General features: G+C 35.6%; 1 protein-coding gene and 2 non-coding genes across 5 annotated transcripts in view; all 3 read right to left on the minus strand.

Moving 5' to 3' along the window:
* Positions 1–4757, minus strand: part of LOC106876833 (nephrocystin-3) — a 97882-nt gene extending 93125 nt beyond the window's left edge. The window contains exons 1-2 of one of the 3 annotated variants that reach the window (XM_089356809.1): positions 4399–4757; positions 1084–1167 (exon numbers count right to left, since the gene is read on the minus strand). The gene's annotated coding sequence lies outside the window, so the exon portion shown is untranslated. The remainder of the gene's footprint in view (positions 1–1083; positions 1168–4398) is intronic. The other 2 variants (XM_089356805.1, XM_089356814.1) reach the window with 2 other exon arrangements.
* A 5626-nt stretch (positions 4758–10383) lies between these two features.
* Trnas-cga (transfer RNA serine (anticodon CGA)) lies at positions 10384–10465 on the minus strand. Its single transcript has one exon. It is a non-coding gene; the product is annotated as a tRNA-Ser (tRNA).
* Positions 10466–14032: 3567 nt separating this feature from the next.
* Trnas-cga (transfer RNA serine (anticodon CGA)) lies at positions 14033–14114 on the minus strand. Its single transcript has one exon. It is a non-coding gene; the product is annotated as a tRNA-Ser (tRNA).
* Between the last annotated feature and the right edge of the window lie 313 nt (positions 14115–14427).

The raw sequence follows: 14427 nt of genomic DNA on the forward strand, positions 1-14427 counted from the left end.
AACATAAATATTCTCAGTCAGGTTTGAAAACCTTTTACACATTTTTAGAAGGTCATACTTTACATAAGTGAAAATCTGTACACTGTATGATAAAAATTTTAACTAATTCATAATTGCTATATTTGGCATTTGCATGTAATATACAAGTTATTGAATGCTTTAAATATTCCTTTGCAGATGGATAATAACATTTTACACACAAGCATCATCCACACACGCACGCACCCACACACAACTTAGACACAAACTACTTCCATGAATGGGAACCATAAAACATTCTCTATCAGAGACAACTTAGCCGCTTTCAATAGCACTGAGACACAATTGCCACACACATTGAAGAAGCAGTCTTGCACTGTACCTTCATTATATCTGAACAAAAGAAAATTAACACTTTCGCATTTAGATCAATTTATCAAACATAATGCTTATTTCAGTTCTATATTTAAGAGCACGGGCTACTAACACGAAGATTCCAAGTTTGATTCCAAGCAGTGACCTGAATAATAATAATAATAATAATAATAATAATAACAACAACAACAATATTGAAAAATACCTTAGGAATGAGAACCCAGGTTCGAAATTTCCCCAAGACACCTGATGAAGGCTGGAGGGTATATCAGCCAAAATGTCGTGTTAACAACAAGCAAGATGAGGACAAATATCCGTCAAATGCAAATAATGTATAATGCTTATTTGTTAACATATTTTAAAATTAATCATTGTAGCTTCAATATTTTGAAGATGTGATAGTTTATTTTTAGAATAACATCACAGGGTAGATGTGAGATGCAGGATCTGGCTAGTTTGAACATACAAGAGAGAGAATATTTGGGCTGGATGTGGCTAGTTTAAATGTTAAGGATTAAAGCCTTTAAATTCACTACTAGGCTCCACAATCTGTGGTAATCTTCTCATATATTATTGCCAAAGCTGAATCACAAATATTATATATGTGTGTGTGTGTGTGTGTGTCATTGTGTATGTGTTTTGTCCCTGACCACCACTTGACAACTGGTGTTGGTGTGTTTACATCCCTGTAACTTAGCAGTACGACAAAGAAATCAATAAATTATGTACCAGGTTTAAAAAAAAATACTGGGGTTGATACATTTGACTAGAAATTCTTCAAGGTGGTGCCCTAGTATGGCCGCAGTCAACTAACTGAAACACAGAAAAGATAAAAATTATATGTAATTATGCCATGGGAAAGGACAGTACTTGTTAATGAGTAATTTTAATTATTCTGGCAAGTATGAGAAACAATTCCAGACATGCTTCAGTCTTAATAGACCTCATCAACAAAGTACAGAGTTTATCAAATAATACAAAGTAGTGATAAGATAACTACTGAGTATATGTACAATATTGTACACAAGTATTTATTGCCTACTGCAGCAAGTACAATGAAGTCACTACTTTGCTGAGAACTGCAGAACCAAGGTTTCAAATTCTCCATCTGGGTACCTTTTACTCTAAAGTTAAATTAGATACTTTAGAACAACAACCTCTTCCTTTAATGTCTGTTTTCAATGTTGGTATGAGTTGAACAGTTTGACAAGAACTAGCAGGCTGCATCAGGTTCCAGTCAGATTTGGCTTGGTTTCTACATCTGGATACCCTTCTTAACACCAACCACTTTACAGTGTGTGCTGGATGCTTTGAATGTGCCACTGACATGAGTGCTTTTATATGGCTCTGATTGTTAAATCTCTATCCAAGTTCCCTCTACAGTGATTTTTAACATTGGTATAAGGCTCCAAATATTTGTTGAGACATAAATATTTGATCAAGTCCTGGATCAAATGTCTATGTTTATACTTGTGTAATGAATCATTAATGTCAATGTAATCATAAAGGATAAAAACTGATAACCTTAGAACTTGGTTGTTACTTATTTTATTGACTATGAAACGATTTAGAGTTAGAACAAAAAGAGACACAATTCAAGACAAGTAAACATTTTGTCCAACACTCTATTGAGTCTGTCAGCCACAGTCTTTCCCAAACTGGAAAGTTTTCACAATGCAAGAGAATGAATATCATTAAATTTTCTAGCGAAATAAACAATAATGCTTCCACGATTAAATTACCCAACATAGGTAAATTTGTGTTTTTTAATGTATTTAACATGGTTTTATCCAATAGAGCTGTCACTCAAGCAAATTGTTCTTTTATAAGCATGAAATCATGCACATGAGCACTCTTTAGGGGTCAGCTGTAATTTAAAATATTGGTTTCAAATTTTGGCAAAAGGCCATCAGTTTCAGGGGAGGGGGTAAGTTGATTACATTGATCCCCCAGTATGTAACTGGTACTTATTTTATTGACCCTGAAATGGTGAAAGGTAAAGACAACCTTGGTGGAATTTGAACTCAGAATGTAAAGATGAATGAAATGCTGCTAAGCATTTTGCCCAGCATGCTTGCAATTCTACCAGCTTGCAGCCTTATGGTCAACCATAATATAAAATATTATATCCAAATTTTTATATCAATACCTGAAAAAGTAGTACGCAACATTATACAAGACAATTCACAACTAAACTGGAAGAAGTAAAGCTAAATCACTTAAGCCATTCCATCATTTCATATGTATTGACCAATTTGAGAACCATTGCTCCTCTAATTTAATGTATTCCATTATCATAAACTTCTAAAAAATTGTAATATAACTATTCATCCGTGATGTTCTGACACATTTGAACATGAATATCTGATCACTTTATTTTTCATCAGCAGAGAACACTTCTCTGTAGATGATGTGTATACATAACACTCATGATTCACTGGTCTCTGAGAGATTGCGGTGTTTCGATCTTATAGTGCGTCACCTCAATCAAAGCTATTCCACCAGATTGATGAATCTCACAAGAGCACTGAATTTAGAATTTAGCAAACAAATTATTTGCTGATGAATGCTGATGTCGGCCTAATATATAATAATTCATGAGGTGAATAGAGAACAATGAGAATGCAAACAATAAAGTGTATAGTCATTCTTAATACATTTTGCTATATTCAAATGAGAATATCTGATTCCTGTTATTTTTGGCACCAGAGAACACCTCCTCTCTTTCAACATTATGTATTCAAAATACAAATGATTCACCAGTAGAGAGGTTTTGACATTAATGCATGTATGGAAGACATAGCTAGGTGGAATTTTGGTTTAAGTACACCATATAACTAACACCTTATAACTCTTATTTTTTGATATTTTCAGAAAATTATTGTAAGTTTGTGTTCTACTCATGGGAATTCATACGATTATAAGAAAAGATGGAAATTCTCATAAATTCTAAAGTTTCCACTTTTTTTCAAATTTTTTAAAATTAGAGTTTAAAGGAAGGACAGTGAAAATTGTTTGCTTAAATCCCAGCAATGGACTGCCCTTGGGTGAATCATCATTCCATTAAATGTGTTTATGGGAAGAAAATATTGAAAAACATCAATACCTGTCAGAGACACAAAGAAACGAGGAAGATATCAGGTGGACGTGAGATGTGTGCTAAAAATAACAGCTAAATCACCCTTAAATCATTTTTTTTTCTTTTTGTGTAATCGTATGAATTCTTGTCTGTGGAACACAAATTTGTAAAAATTTTCTGAAAATAGAAAAAAAAAAATCAGAAAAAAATCGAGGGTTATATGGGGTGCTTAAACCAGAATTCCGCTCATAGTTCCACTATAGGTAAGTATTGCGACAGTTTGAGAGACAAACGTGTCTATCGGGTTATAAAGTCCCTATTAATTTTCCGTGTATATGGAAATTACCAAAGTAAATGGATCTCTGTTCGATCAAGTGACTTACTCGCTCATTGAAGTTGCGTTTAAGTCATTGAACATTTCTTAGGCATGTGTACCCTTAACGCAATGGAATTTGTGATATAGTGTGACAAGGCTGGACGTTTAAATTACAGGTATAAATTACCAAAGTACAAAACAATGAACACCACGAATGGACGAGGGAACTTCTATGTGGCTACTCAACCTGCTAGAAATGTTTACCAAGAGGAGAAATATGTTGAATAATATAGATCTAAACACTTTAACTGCGAAAGAAAAAGATACAAGGGATGACCACGTTTGGTAGGCCTTTGATCACAGGTTTGCTCGATTAGAGCTGGTTCGCAGTTGAATAACAACGGCAACTGTATTCAGAATACCTAACTTTTAAATAGAGTTTACGAAAACTTAACAATAGACTTATTTATAAGTTATGTTAGAGATTTTAAAAATACATGAAAGCAATTAGACGAATATATATATATATATATAAAAAAAAACATGAAGTTTAGAGAAAGTATATAAACACAAGTATATATTTAAAATGTCAAGAGAGAGAGAGAGAGAGAGCGGAGGAGGAAATCAATAAACATTACAGTAAGTATACCTGATAACATCGACAATAGTTGTGGTAGTTTAATAAGTTATCTTACATCTATAACTTTATAATGTATCCAAGTGTCAGCGAAACGTCAATCAGTATTAAAGTTTTATTCTTAATTGGAGATAAAGTGATAACGTCACGCAGCTTCCCATTTTGGTTTGTTGATGAAATCTTCAGAAAAGTTTCAAAACTCCGGAAACATCAGTTTTAAGTTGTAATTTCAACTGTTTCGAAATACTTTTGTAAATGTTATTGTAAAACATAATTATCTTGCTGGACTTACAAACTTTTGAAAAGAATAAAAGTTATGCTTTAAAAAAATAAAGACCAATTAGTCGGAAACATCCGGAAGTTTTCGTTTTAAAGGGAGGTTACTTGTCTCAACACATCACCAAGTTTTCATACTACAGCAGGTTTTACTACTGGTTTCTTTATTAAATTTTGTTTACTAATTGACTTTTTAATGAGTGTTTACTCATCAAGTCATTTATTTATTCGTTTTGTTATCTTACAATAAACTAACGATCATTTGATGGTTCTTTCTAAAATGTTTGTGTTCAATTTTGCTCTTAAGTTTGTGAGAGTTATTTCCCCTCCTAAAACTTTTTCTTTTAGAACATAGTTATTTTGTAAGATTTTGCTGGCAAATTCTTAAAATAACACAAACATTTATTTACATAAAAGAAAATTACCGGAGAACTTTTCTTCCAATTCTTCCAAATTTTTCTGTTAAGGCTATATTGAAACCATTTGTGAAGAATTTTTTTTTATTACAGCAACTGGTTGCACACCACAAGGTTCAGCGGAACCTATTGAAGCAAGCCAGCACGCCCGCAACATTACCATGGGCGAGGCTAAGGCGTTGGGAAAGCCAAGCGCCCTCACTGGCATCACCTGACTCCTTGGTGAGACGAGCTGCCAACGTTGACAAGAACTTCGCGGTTTGTAGCTCATTCCCTCCGAACGTCTCAAATGCCACAGGTTGGAAGAGATAGTTCACTGTCAGGTCCCGACACTTCATTATGTTTTTGAGAAGTAGACATCTCACTCTAAGAAGTCATTTAGTGTTAAAATTTTGATGGGGACAATATTAAATTATGAAAGGCTGCAGATTAAAAGGTATGTAGTGAAACTACCTACCGCCATTAGATACAAAACTGCTATGGCCATTCTTCTCATTTAAATATAAATAAATGCGAGCGTAGCAGAGAACCCATTCCTTGTCATCACGTGACTGATTATTATTCGAATCGGCAATTTCTTCGAACCTTTCCCGCCAGAACGCAAACTGACCAATCACAGCCCCTAATAAGGTCACGTGATAGAGTAAAATTCTATCACCGTCTTGGAGCCCTCTTAACGCTATATATAGATCAACTCATACCCCACAATTTGTCTCGGTCCAGTTTCCCTTTGAGAACTGTTCCGTGTACCACACGACAGCAGCAGCAGTTCCAGCGACCACTTCAACAGCTTCGTCCAGCCAACGATGACCTCCGCCGTCGCCACATCAGCAACAAGAGTCTACTACTACTATCCAGCATCATCGTCATGACCAACACGATTTCTACTAACGAGCAACAATCTCCACCAGCGTCTACACAACTTTCTATGTACACCAAACTACCGCGGCACATCTCTCTCTTCGATTCTGTTAGGTGACTCAGCTTCACCACGGTAAATAAACAGACAAGAAATTCTCAGCCAGCGACGAACATCTGTATAACAAGAATCACGGCCCGGCATCGATGCCACGACATCACAACTAGTGATCAGCTCTGCCACACTCAGCCAACTCACTTTCACATACAGAACTTTTCCTATAGTGTACTAAAGATCTGGTATAATTGCTCACGTGTTATTGACTCTTTCTATTTGCTGTAAACACTCATACACACATGTATCACTCACATACACACTTTTCTTTGTATGACGGCCTGTCTTTGATTATGTTCTTATACGTCGCATTCACACTCTCACACAGACATACATCTTTAACGCCATAATAAATATCTCTGTTATTCATCTTATACGGTTGTGGTCTTTCATTACTGGTCATCTATGTTATCGTCGTATAACATGACGTATATCATATCTGATATATATTATTTTGTGTTCGACCGTGTGACGCGTTTAAATAAAAGGAGTCCTCTGTTTTTCCATTCGTCACCATTTCTCCTTTTTGAGTTCGCACGGTCGTCCCTTACAGGTACATAAATTCGTATCCTGCCACAACACGAAACTGTGATTGTGACAAAGACAACCAACAAAACCCATTTGTTTGCTTTTGTTTTAATTTTGTAGTTTTGAAATATAGAATAGTAGTATCGGTTGAGCAGTAGACAAAATGCTGAGCAGTATTTCATTACTACTATTATGTTCTGAGTTCAAATACTGTCAGAGTCGACTTGCTTCGCTTCTTAAGAGATCGACAAATTTAATATCAATTAAATGGATGGTTTGATTAAATTCAGGTGTCAGTCATACCAAGATAAAGGCAGTGCATCTAAGAATTATTGGACAAAGAGCTGGAGCAGTGCTTAAAAGATATAAACAAATTAAATTTGAGGAGTTGTCTAAGATGTAATGAACTAACTGGAGTTGGTTAAAGTTAATGGTAACCGGACCATCTGATATTGATTATTAGTTGGAATAGGGTTGTTCACCATTTTATAACTGAACAAATTGTGAATATAAGTTAGTGTCTGCACACATACAGTAGTAGACATCTATGCCTTCTTGAAGTTAGCTTTATGACTGTATAATACAGACTGATAATACAGAAGATATTGACGTGTTCAGCTGCTCTCTTGACAAATCGAAGTCTATAAGCAAATTTGAATATGCTGTGAAGTCACTAAAATTATATATCTCTTCCAAAATACTAGAAATTCCTGGTTCACATCTACTGCAAATACACCATTCGATTGCAAACATTTTATTCTACATCCTTCAGCTCACCAAAGCTGAAAGGTGTCATATCAGTTTGTGGGTAGATACATGTGATGAGATGAGTTTTTCTTTTTTTATTATTATTATACGTCGCCTTCAATCAGAATTAAACTGGACCATGACGACTTGGTATTTCTAGATAGTTAAATGAGCTGGGGCAATATGGAAACACAGTGACTGCCTGCAATGAAGTTGAACTCATGACCTATGAGCATGTAACTCAATCTTTTATCTACTCGGCTATTCATCTCAGATTTTCCAGTTAAATAATGGTTTCTGATTTAGGGTCAATTTTGAATGGTGGGGTTAATTGATGCCATCGATCTCTGGACTCGACTGGTTTCAATACTTAATTGATCCATCACGAAACGATGGAAAGCAAAGTTGATTTCGGCAGGATTTGAACTCAGAAGGTAAAGAAAGTAAAGATCGAATGTCACAAGAAACATTAACGATGCGTTAACGATTTTGTCAGCTCATCGTCTTTGCTTGTTAGATAATTAGGAAATATATCTCATGCAGACAAGCGTCAATATCTGTGAGAGAATGTTCTCTCATATGCTCAATGCTATACATTGTAGAAGATAATCAGTAGTAATAGAAGTTTGTAAAGGTATAGGACTTATTGGGTTTTATTTATAAATTTAGCCATTTTTATTTGTATTGATTTTATTTCTTATGTAGCAAAATTATTTGTTGAAAGTCTCGTGAGAAATTTCCAAATATGTTAAAAGTTAAGTAATATTAGAACACCAATATACTGCGAAGTATGTAAGTATTTAGAGATTACTTATATAAAAAAAATACATTTAAGAAATCTGGAATCTCTTGGGATCTTTTTTAAAACGGAGGCCACATTTTTCATTAATGTTTTACGTAGTGCTTTTGGTACCGAAAGACTTTCAAACTTCGTATACTTATCTATTTTGTGTTATAGAACAGAAAAATATTTTTGTATTCGAATTTATTTCATGTAAAAAAATTGTCTTATTTCGATAATTTCAACCAATCACTGACGTCCATTCAGCCGATATACATTAAGTGCCGACTACATAAACAAACGATTCTTCGTTTTATTTGCTTTTTTCATTTTAAATTTGCTTTAACCCTAACCCTAACCCTAACCCTAACTCTAACCCTAGGGTTAGGGTTAGGGTTAGGGTTAATTGTTTCAGAATCGTTTGTTTATGTAGTCGGCACTTAATGTATATCGGCTGAATGGACGTCAGTGATTGGTTGAAATTACAGAAATACGACAACTTTAACATGGAATAATTTATGGATTTCTTTTTTTTTAAAGAAGACTAAGAGAAAAAGATGTTTTATATGACACATTCTACCTGTGATCCAAGTTTCAAAGTGTTTCGTTAATGAAAAATGTGGCCCCCGTTTTAAAAAAGATCCATCTCTTGTACTAAGATATCGATACAGTGATTTTTGTCGGTGCGTAATGAACTTATGATAGACTATTGCTAACTAGCTATCAGACTTAATTGGCAACTGGAGCCAAGACTCAGATTCAATGGCAGAGTTAACCATGACAAAATAGTGTCTCAAGACTAATACTAAGTACTGAAGTAGTTTCTTATTGTCAGTTGTCTTGCTCGATGAGTTGTGAACTCAGCGAAGAAAACTTAACTAAAAAAAACAAAATACTCGCTGATTGTTCAATGATTCTATTCTTTAATATGATTTTCTTCAACTACAATTTGAATCATACTTAGGACGCGTGAAAGGAATATAATTGTGCGTCAGTTCTTAGCAGGTACTTCATTTTGTCTATCTTGGAAGTTTGAAAGGCAAAGCTGGCTACGACAGGATTTGAACAGAAGTTGAAGGGCCGTAATACGCTCATATTTTCACATCCTTCCAATTCGTTAAAGTTTTCGTTCAGATCAAATATTTCTTCTGTTAAGAAACAGAAAGGAAGTAGTTGTATATCTACTTGTTAAAGTTATTCGTTTGCGTGAGGTCTGTAATCCATTTGGTCATATTTATACACCTTGAATTATTCGTTGAAGCACTTTTTTTGCATTATCTGTCTCACAAATGTCACCCCACACGAGAGCAGTCTTAGAAGATTTTAATTATTCACTGCGTGCTAATCATGTGATATGTTATGAATCCTTCAACCATGCATGATACCTATTTGAAATAGCTATTTGAGTGTGAAATGTCATCGATATGAACAGAACACAATTCTAATAAAGAGGGATAAAACAGAATGGTCAGCGCTTCGGTCTATCAATTAGGCTAGAAAACTAGCCTTTATGTGTGGGAGTAAATTTCTAAATAACTGAGATGAGTTAAGCATTATCTTTAGAGACATGTCAGTTGTCTAAGAGTGCTCTCACTCCCAGAATAGAACTAAAGGTTACTGTTTCGAATCCAGTTTGACACTTTGTATGTATTCTGGAGTAAGACATCCGATGATAATCGGAGATCAAACCAATTGAAACTTGTCAGTATGAATATCGAAGACTATTATTTCTGTCCAAAGTTACTTGCCGGGCAAGGTTCTGTTTTTATGAAAGGACAGTAGTTGTCAACGTAATACAAGTGTCCCCTCTTCAAGCCACCGATATTGTCTATGAAAAGGCAAAAACCTATTAAAATTTGGACGTAATGTCATCGCAGATATTGCTGTAAGGAGGCAAAGAATCAACTGGTATTGCCCTACATTCTGATAGACTACCTTGAACCAATACTTTATACATCAACATTGAACAGATGAAAAACAAAATTGGCCTCGACAGAATTTGAGCTCAGAGCGTTGAGAGCTGAAATTAATACCGCGATGCATTTTGCCTTTCATTGTATCGGCATTGCCAATTTGTTGTGAAATAGCAGAGTCATTTAAATATCGTCTAAAATACATTGCGGTATTTGTTCCGGACCTTCAAATTCCATAGAAGTCAACCATGTCTTTCGATTCCAAAGGTCAGGTTAACAGTCCTTAATATCACAAGCTGATTAAAACATATAGATTGACCTTATTTAAAAATTCAATGCAAAAACGAAACAAACGTCAGCTACCGCTGTGAGCAGGATTTGAACCTGCGCGGGCATTGCCCATTGGATTTCGAGTCCAACGCCTTAACCACTCGGCCATCACAGCAAGATTAATAAAAGCTCAAAATATATTATTGATAAAAAGAAAGGGAGACAGTATTTCTAAAAAGGTGCAGCAGAACTTTATTTTCAGTGAATAATTTATCTGATTTCTACGACAGCTGTCAGTACTTGGAACATAGTCTAGTAACTGATAAAAAGTCTTCCTCTATTTCTGCAAACTTATATTTGAAACAATGAATGGATGATTCATTTATCAAGGAATACTTTTTATAACCAAGACAAGAAATACTATGATTACGTTAATACAAAACCTATGGCACGGGTATAGCTGGATAATTGAAGAAATCCTACTCACGATTATGAGGTCCTGGATTCGATCCTACTACGCGGTATGTTGCGTAAGTGTCTTCTACCATGTTCTGGAGTCAACTCAAACCTCAAAAGAGAAATCTTGGTAGACAAAAATGCGGGGGCCCGTCTGTTGGGCTGTACCGGTAATTTAAAGGTCGAACATTGACACATCACTGGCGTAGCTAGAGGGGGAAGTCTACCTCGGCACTTTCATGGAAGACGCACCACTTTTGGGTCTGCTGTTGGTAATATGTACTTTTGTGGAGACCTGGGGATGGCAAAATGAAGGGCCTCCACGGGTGACACACACTGTATCATGTTGACTCTATCTGAAGATTTATTAAAGATAAAAATATCGGTAGAATATTCAACCACAATAACTCAAGAAGGTGGTTCGATTGATTGAACATTTGGAAACAGAAAGAGGGCCAATTTGATACAAAGACATTGGTGCATGAAGATTTGATTAAAGAAGAAGACAGATGGATTGATTTGCCCGAAATTTTACACAAACACTGAAATAGCAATTTTTAATAAAGGCTTTTTTTTTTTTTATTAATTGATGCTACGCAGCCCAAATTACAATATACAACTTAAGAAATATTGTTTTTGTCTTTCTTGGCAACTAGGCAAAATTGTCAACCATTCGGTGAATATTTTTGCCAGAAAACATGTTAGAATAATTTAATTCAGTATTTATTTCAAATTTTGGCCACAAGACCACGAAGTTCGGGGGAGGAAGTAAGTCGATTACATCGACCCACGTACTCAATTTTTAGTTATTTTATCGACCCTGAAAGGAAATGCAAAGTCGACCTTGGCAGCATTTGAACTCAGAACATAAAGCCGAACGAAATGCCGCTAAGCATTTTGTCCGGCGTGCTAACGAGTCTGCTAGCTCACCGTCTTATTTTTTACTCAGTATTTAGTAGTACTTCACAGTTTAGTTAGCCCATTGTCCTCTTTAGATTATATTTTCATTCGTTTGAGGCTGCTGAAGGAGCACTTTATAAAACATGACATGACAGGAATAACTGTCAAAATATCAGCGATTTTGTTGGAGATCATTCACGTAATCAATTGCAACAAAATTTGCTTCAGTTGCATGTAAACTTTGAAGGTGTATGGTTCGTGACAAACTTTATTTTTTATCTTTGAAAGACCCATAGTAACAATAGTGTGGTGCAACAAGTTATTAGTACTAAATCTTCTAAGCATCAAATATTACCTAACACTCGTTAGCCCAGCAATCACGAGCTTGTCGAACACACTTTGATTATAATAAGCAGTCAAAAAATAGCAACTACTTTCAAGTTAATCTGTCATCTCAGATGAAATATTGAGAGTTCTTATTTTTCTCAACGGTATTACATTTTGTTCAAGTCAGAGCATTAAAACGATAGAGTTAATATTCATTCCTTAAATCCAAGAGATTGAGGCTGGTTAGTATTAAAAGTATTTTCAAGTGAATTGGAAAACAATAGAAAATGAAGCTTAGGATTGAGTTGAATTTTTGAAGTTGGGGGGAGGAAGTGAAGGAAACTGGGAAAGGAAAGACTGCGGAAAAAGTATAGCACGATGTGTGCATTACAAGTGGAGAGAAAGCTAATTAGGGTTTTTATTGGACACAAGTGAGAACAAAAAGAAGAGCTAGGACAGTTATCAGTTACAGAGCAGAGAGAGGAGAAAGAGAGAGCGAGGGATGATAAAGCAGAATAAGCAAATATTTAATACATAGAAAGAAAGATATTTTGAGAAAAAAAAAATCACTCGTTTCCCCCCCGTGTACGGAATACAAATACGGACGTATCATAAGGAAATCTTCATGATGCTATTGAATATATTATCTATTAAATGTTAAAAATATTTGTATTCAATATAGCGTAGTTTGTCGAGTTCGATCGAATCAAATAAAGAGTCGATTTCTATTTCAGCGACATCAGTTATACATCACTAAATAACAATGAACATAATAAATTAGTCCCCTCGAGTCCTCTTACAAAGTGCAAAAAGAAATTGCTGCCAAGTTTCCGTACCACTTTTAAAAAGGACGTATTGGATGGATAAATTCAATCTCGAAAGAATAGAGTGATATTATTTGTCTTTGGTCCTAGTTTTTGCACGATCAGGTTTGACTCGGAATACATATTGCCAATGTAACCTTTTTTTAAAAATAGGCGTCGCATGTTCTAAGTCTTTCATGCTCAACAATGGACACAGGGACTACTCGAAATGGCTTCTATGTGGTTAGCTATCTAACCAGTTAGAAATAGCAACTAAACTTTCTCAAATCATACCCCACAGCCAAGGGAAGACACATTGCGTGTACCTAAGTCAAATTATTTAACTCAGAATTCAGCACAGTTTGCGCCTAAAATAATTAATGACATTCCTCATGTTTACATCTTAATAAAAAAAAAAAGCCAGCTCCGCCTGTACCCCTCTCACAAAGCTACCAAGATGGTAGATAACAAAGCCTGGTACTTTTACTACTTGCACAATCACTCAGCATCACTCCATATTTCAGCTGGTATAATGTCCTTTCGCTTAATTTCACTCGAAAAGATTCGCGATAGCCACTTGGTGTATGTACTGATGTCAGGTGCATCTAGTCCACCGCCCTCCCCAAACAGTCAGGCCAAGTTTCACTGATTTAAATAGCAAAAATACCACCTAAACATAATGAATCTAGTATCGTTTCGGCAGCAAATCTTTCCAAAGTAATTCTTATTTTATGTTTGCATCAGAAGGGAAAGGGGACTCCGACTGTGAGGAGTGCGTATCCTCAAATCGATAACCAGATCCCAAATGCTTACAATAGCGTGGACTCTGCCAAAGTCACCCAAGGTGACAGGTGGTTTTAAACTGGGCGACATTTTGAACCGAAACCTACATTCACGCCAAGAACATATTAATCAACTTATGTGAAACAGCTGGTGGGTGGGGGAAGGACATCAAAGTCACAAATACGAAGGTCCCATTGAAATATATTCGGAGGCATGAAAATTACATTTCAAAGTAAATGATACAATTGAAAAATAAAATGACTGCGCAGTAAATTAAACGCACTGCTGACAGACACTGAATTTGTGCTAATTGCCCATCGGCGTGCATTTTTACGAGGAAATAATTGTTTTACTCAACCAAGCACAAATGTTATTTCGTAAAGGCCTCTCAATCTGAATAATCTTACAAAGGCGGTGCTTTATTTTGCTAGTCACCACACAAGAATTTAATTATAGAAAATAAAAAGATAATACGCTGCAGACAGGATTCGAACCTGTGCGGGAATAACCCATTGGATTTCGAGTCCAACGCCTTAACCACTCGGCCACCACAGCTCAGTGGCTGGAAGCGTTATTAACTATAGTAAAGTAGTTAGCATCTGTTGCAGAAGTCAGAATTTATCAAGTGCGTGTGTAAGACGTGGGCGCGCGTATGTCTATGAGTGTGTGTGTGTGTGTGTGTGTGTACTATATCGGAGCATGGCAAAGAGGTTGATACATCCGCTTCTAAATCACGAAGTTTCAAGTTCAATCGGATCTAGTTCAAAACGGGGGCACCAGTATTTTCTTAACGAAACACTTTGAAACTTGGGACACTGGTAGAATGTGTCATATAAAACATCTTTTTCTCTTAGTCTTCTTAAGAAAA

The sequence above is a fragment of the Octopus bimaculoides genome, chromosome 1 (assembly GCF_046866305.1).
Source record: "Octopus bimaculoides isolate indiv1 chromosome 1, ASM4686630v1, whole genome shotgun sequence".
Classification (NCBI taxonomy): Eukaryota; Metazoa; Mollusca; class Cephalopoda; order Octopoda; family Octopodidae; genus Octopus; species Octopus bimaculoides.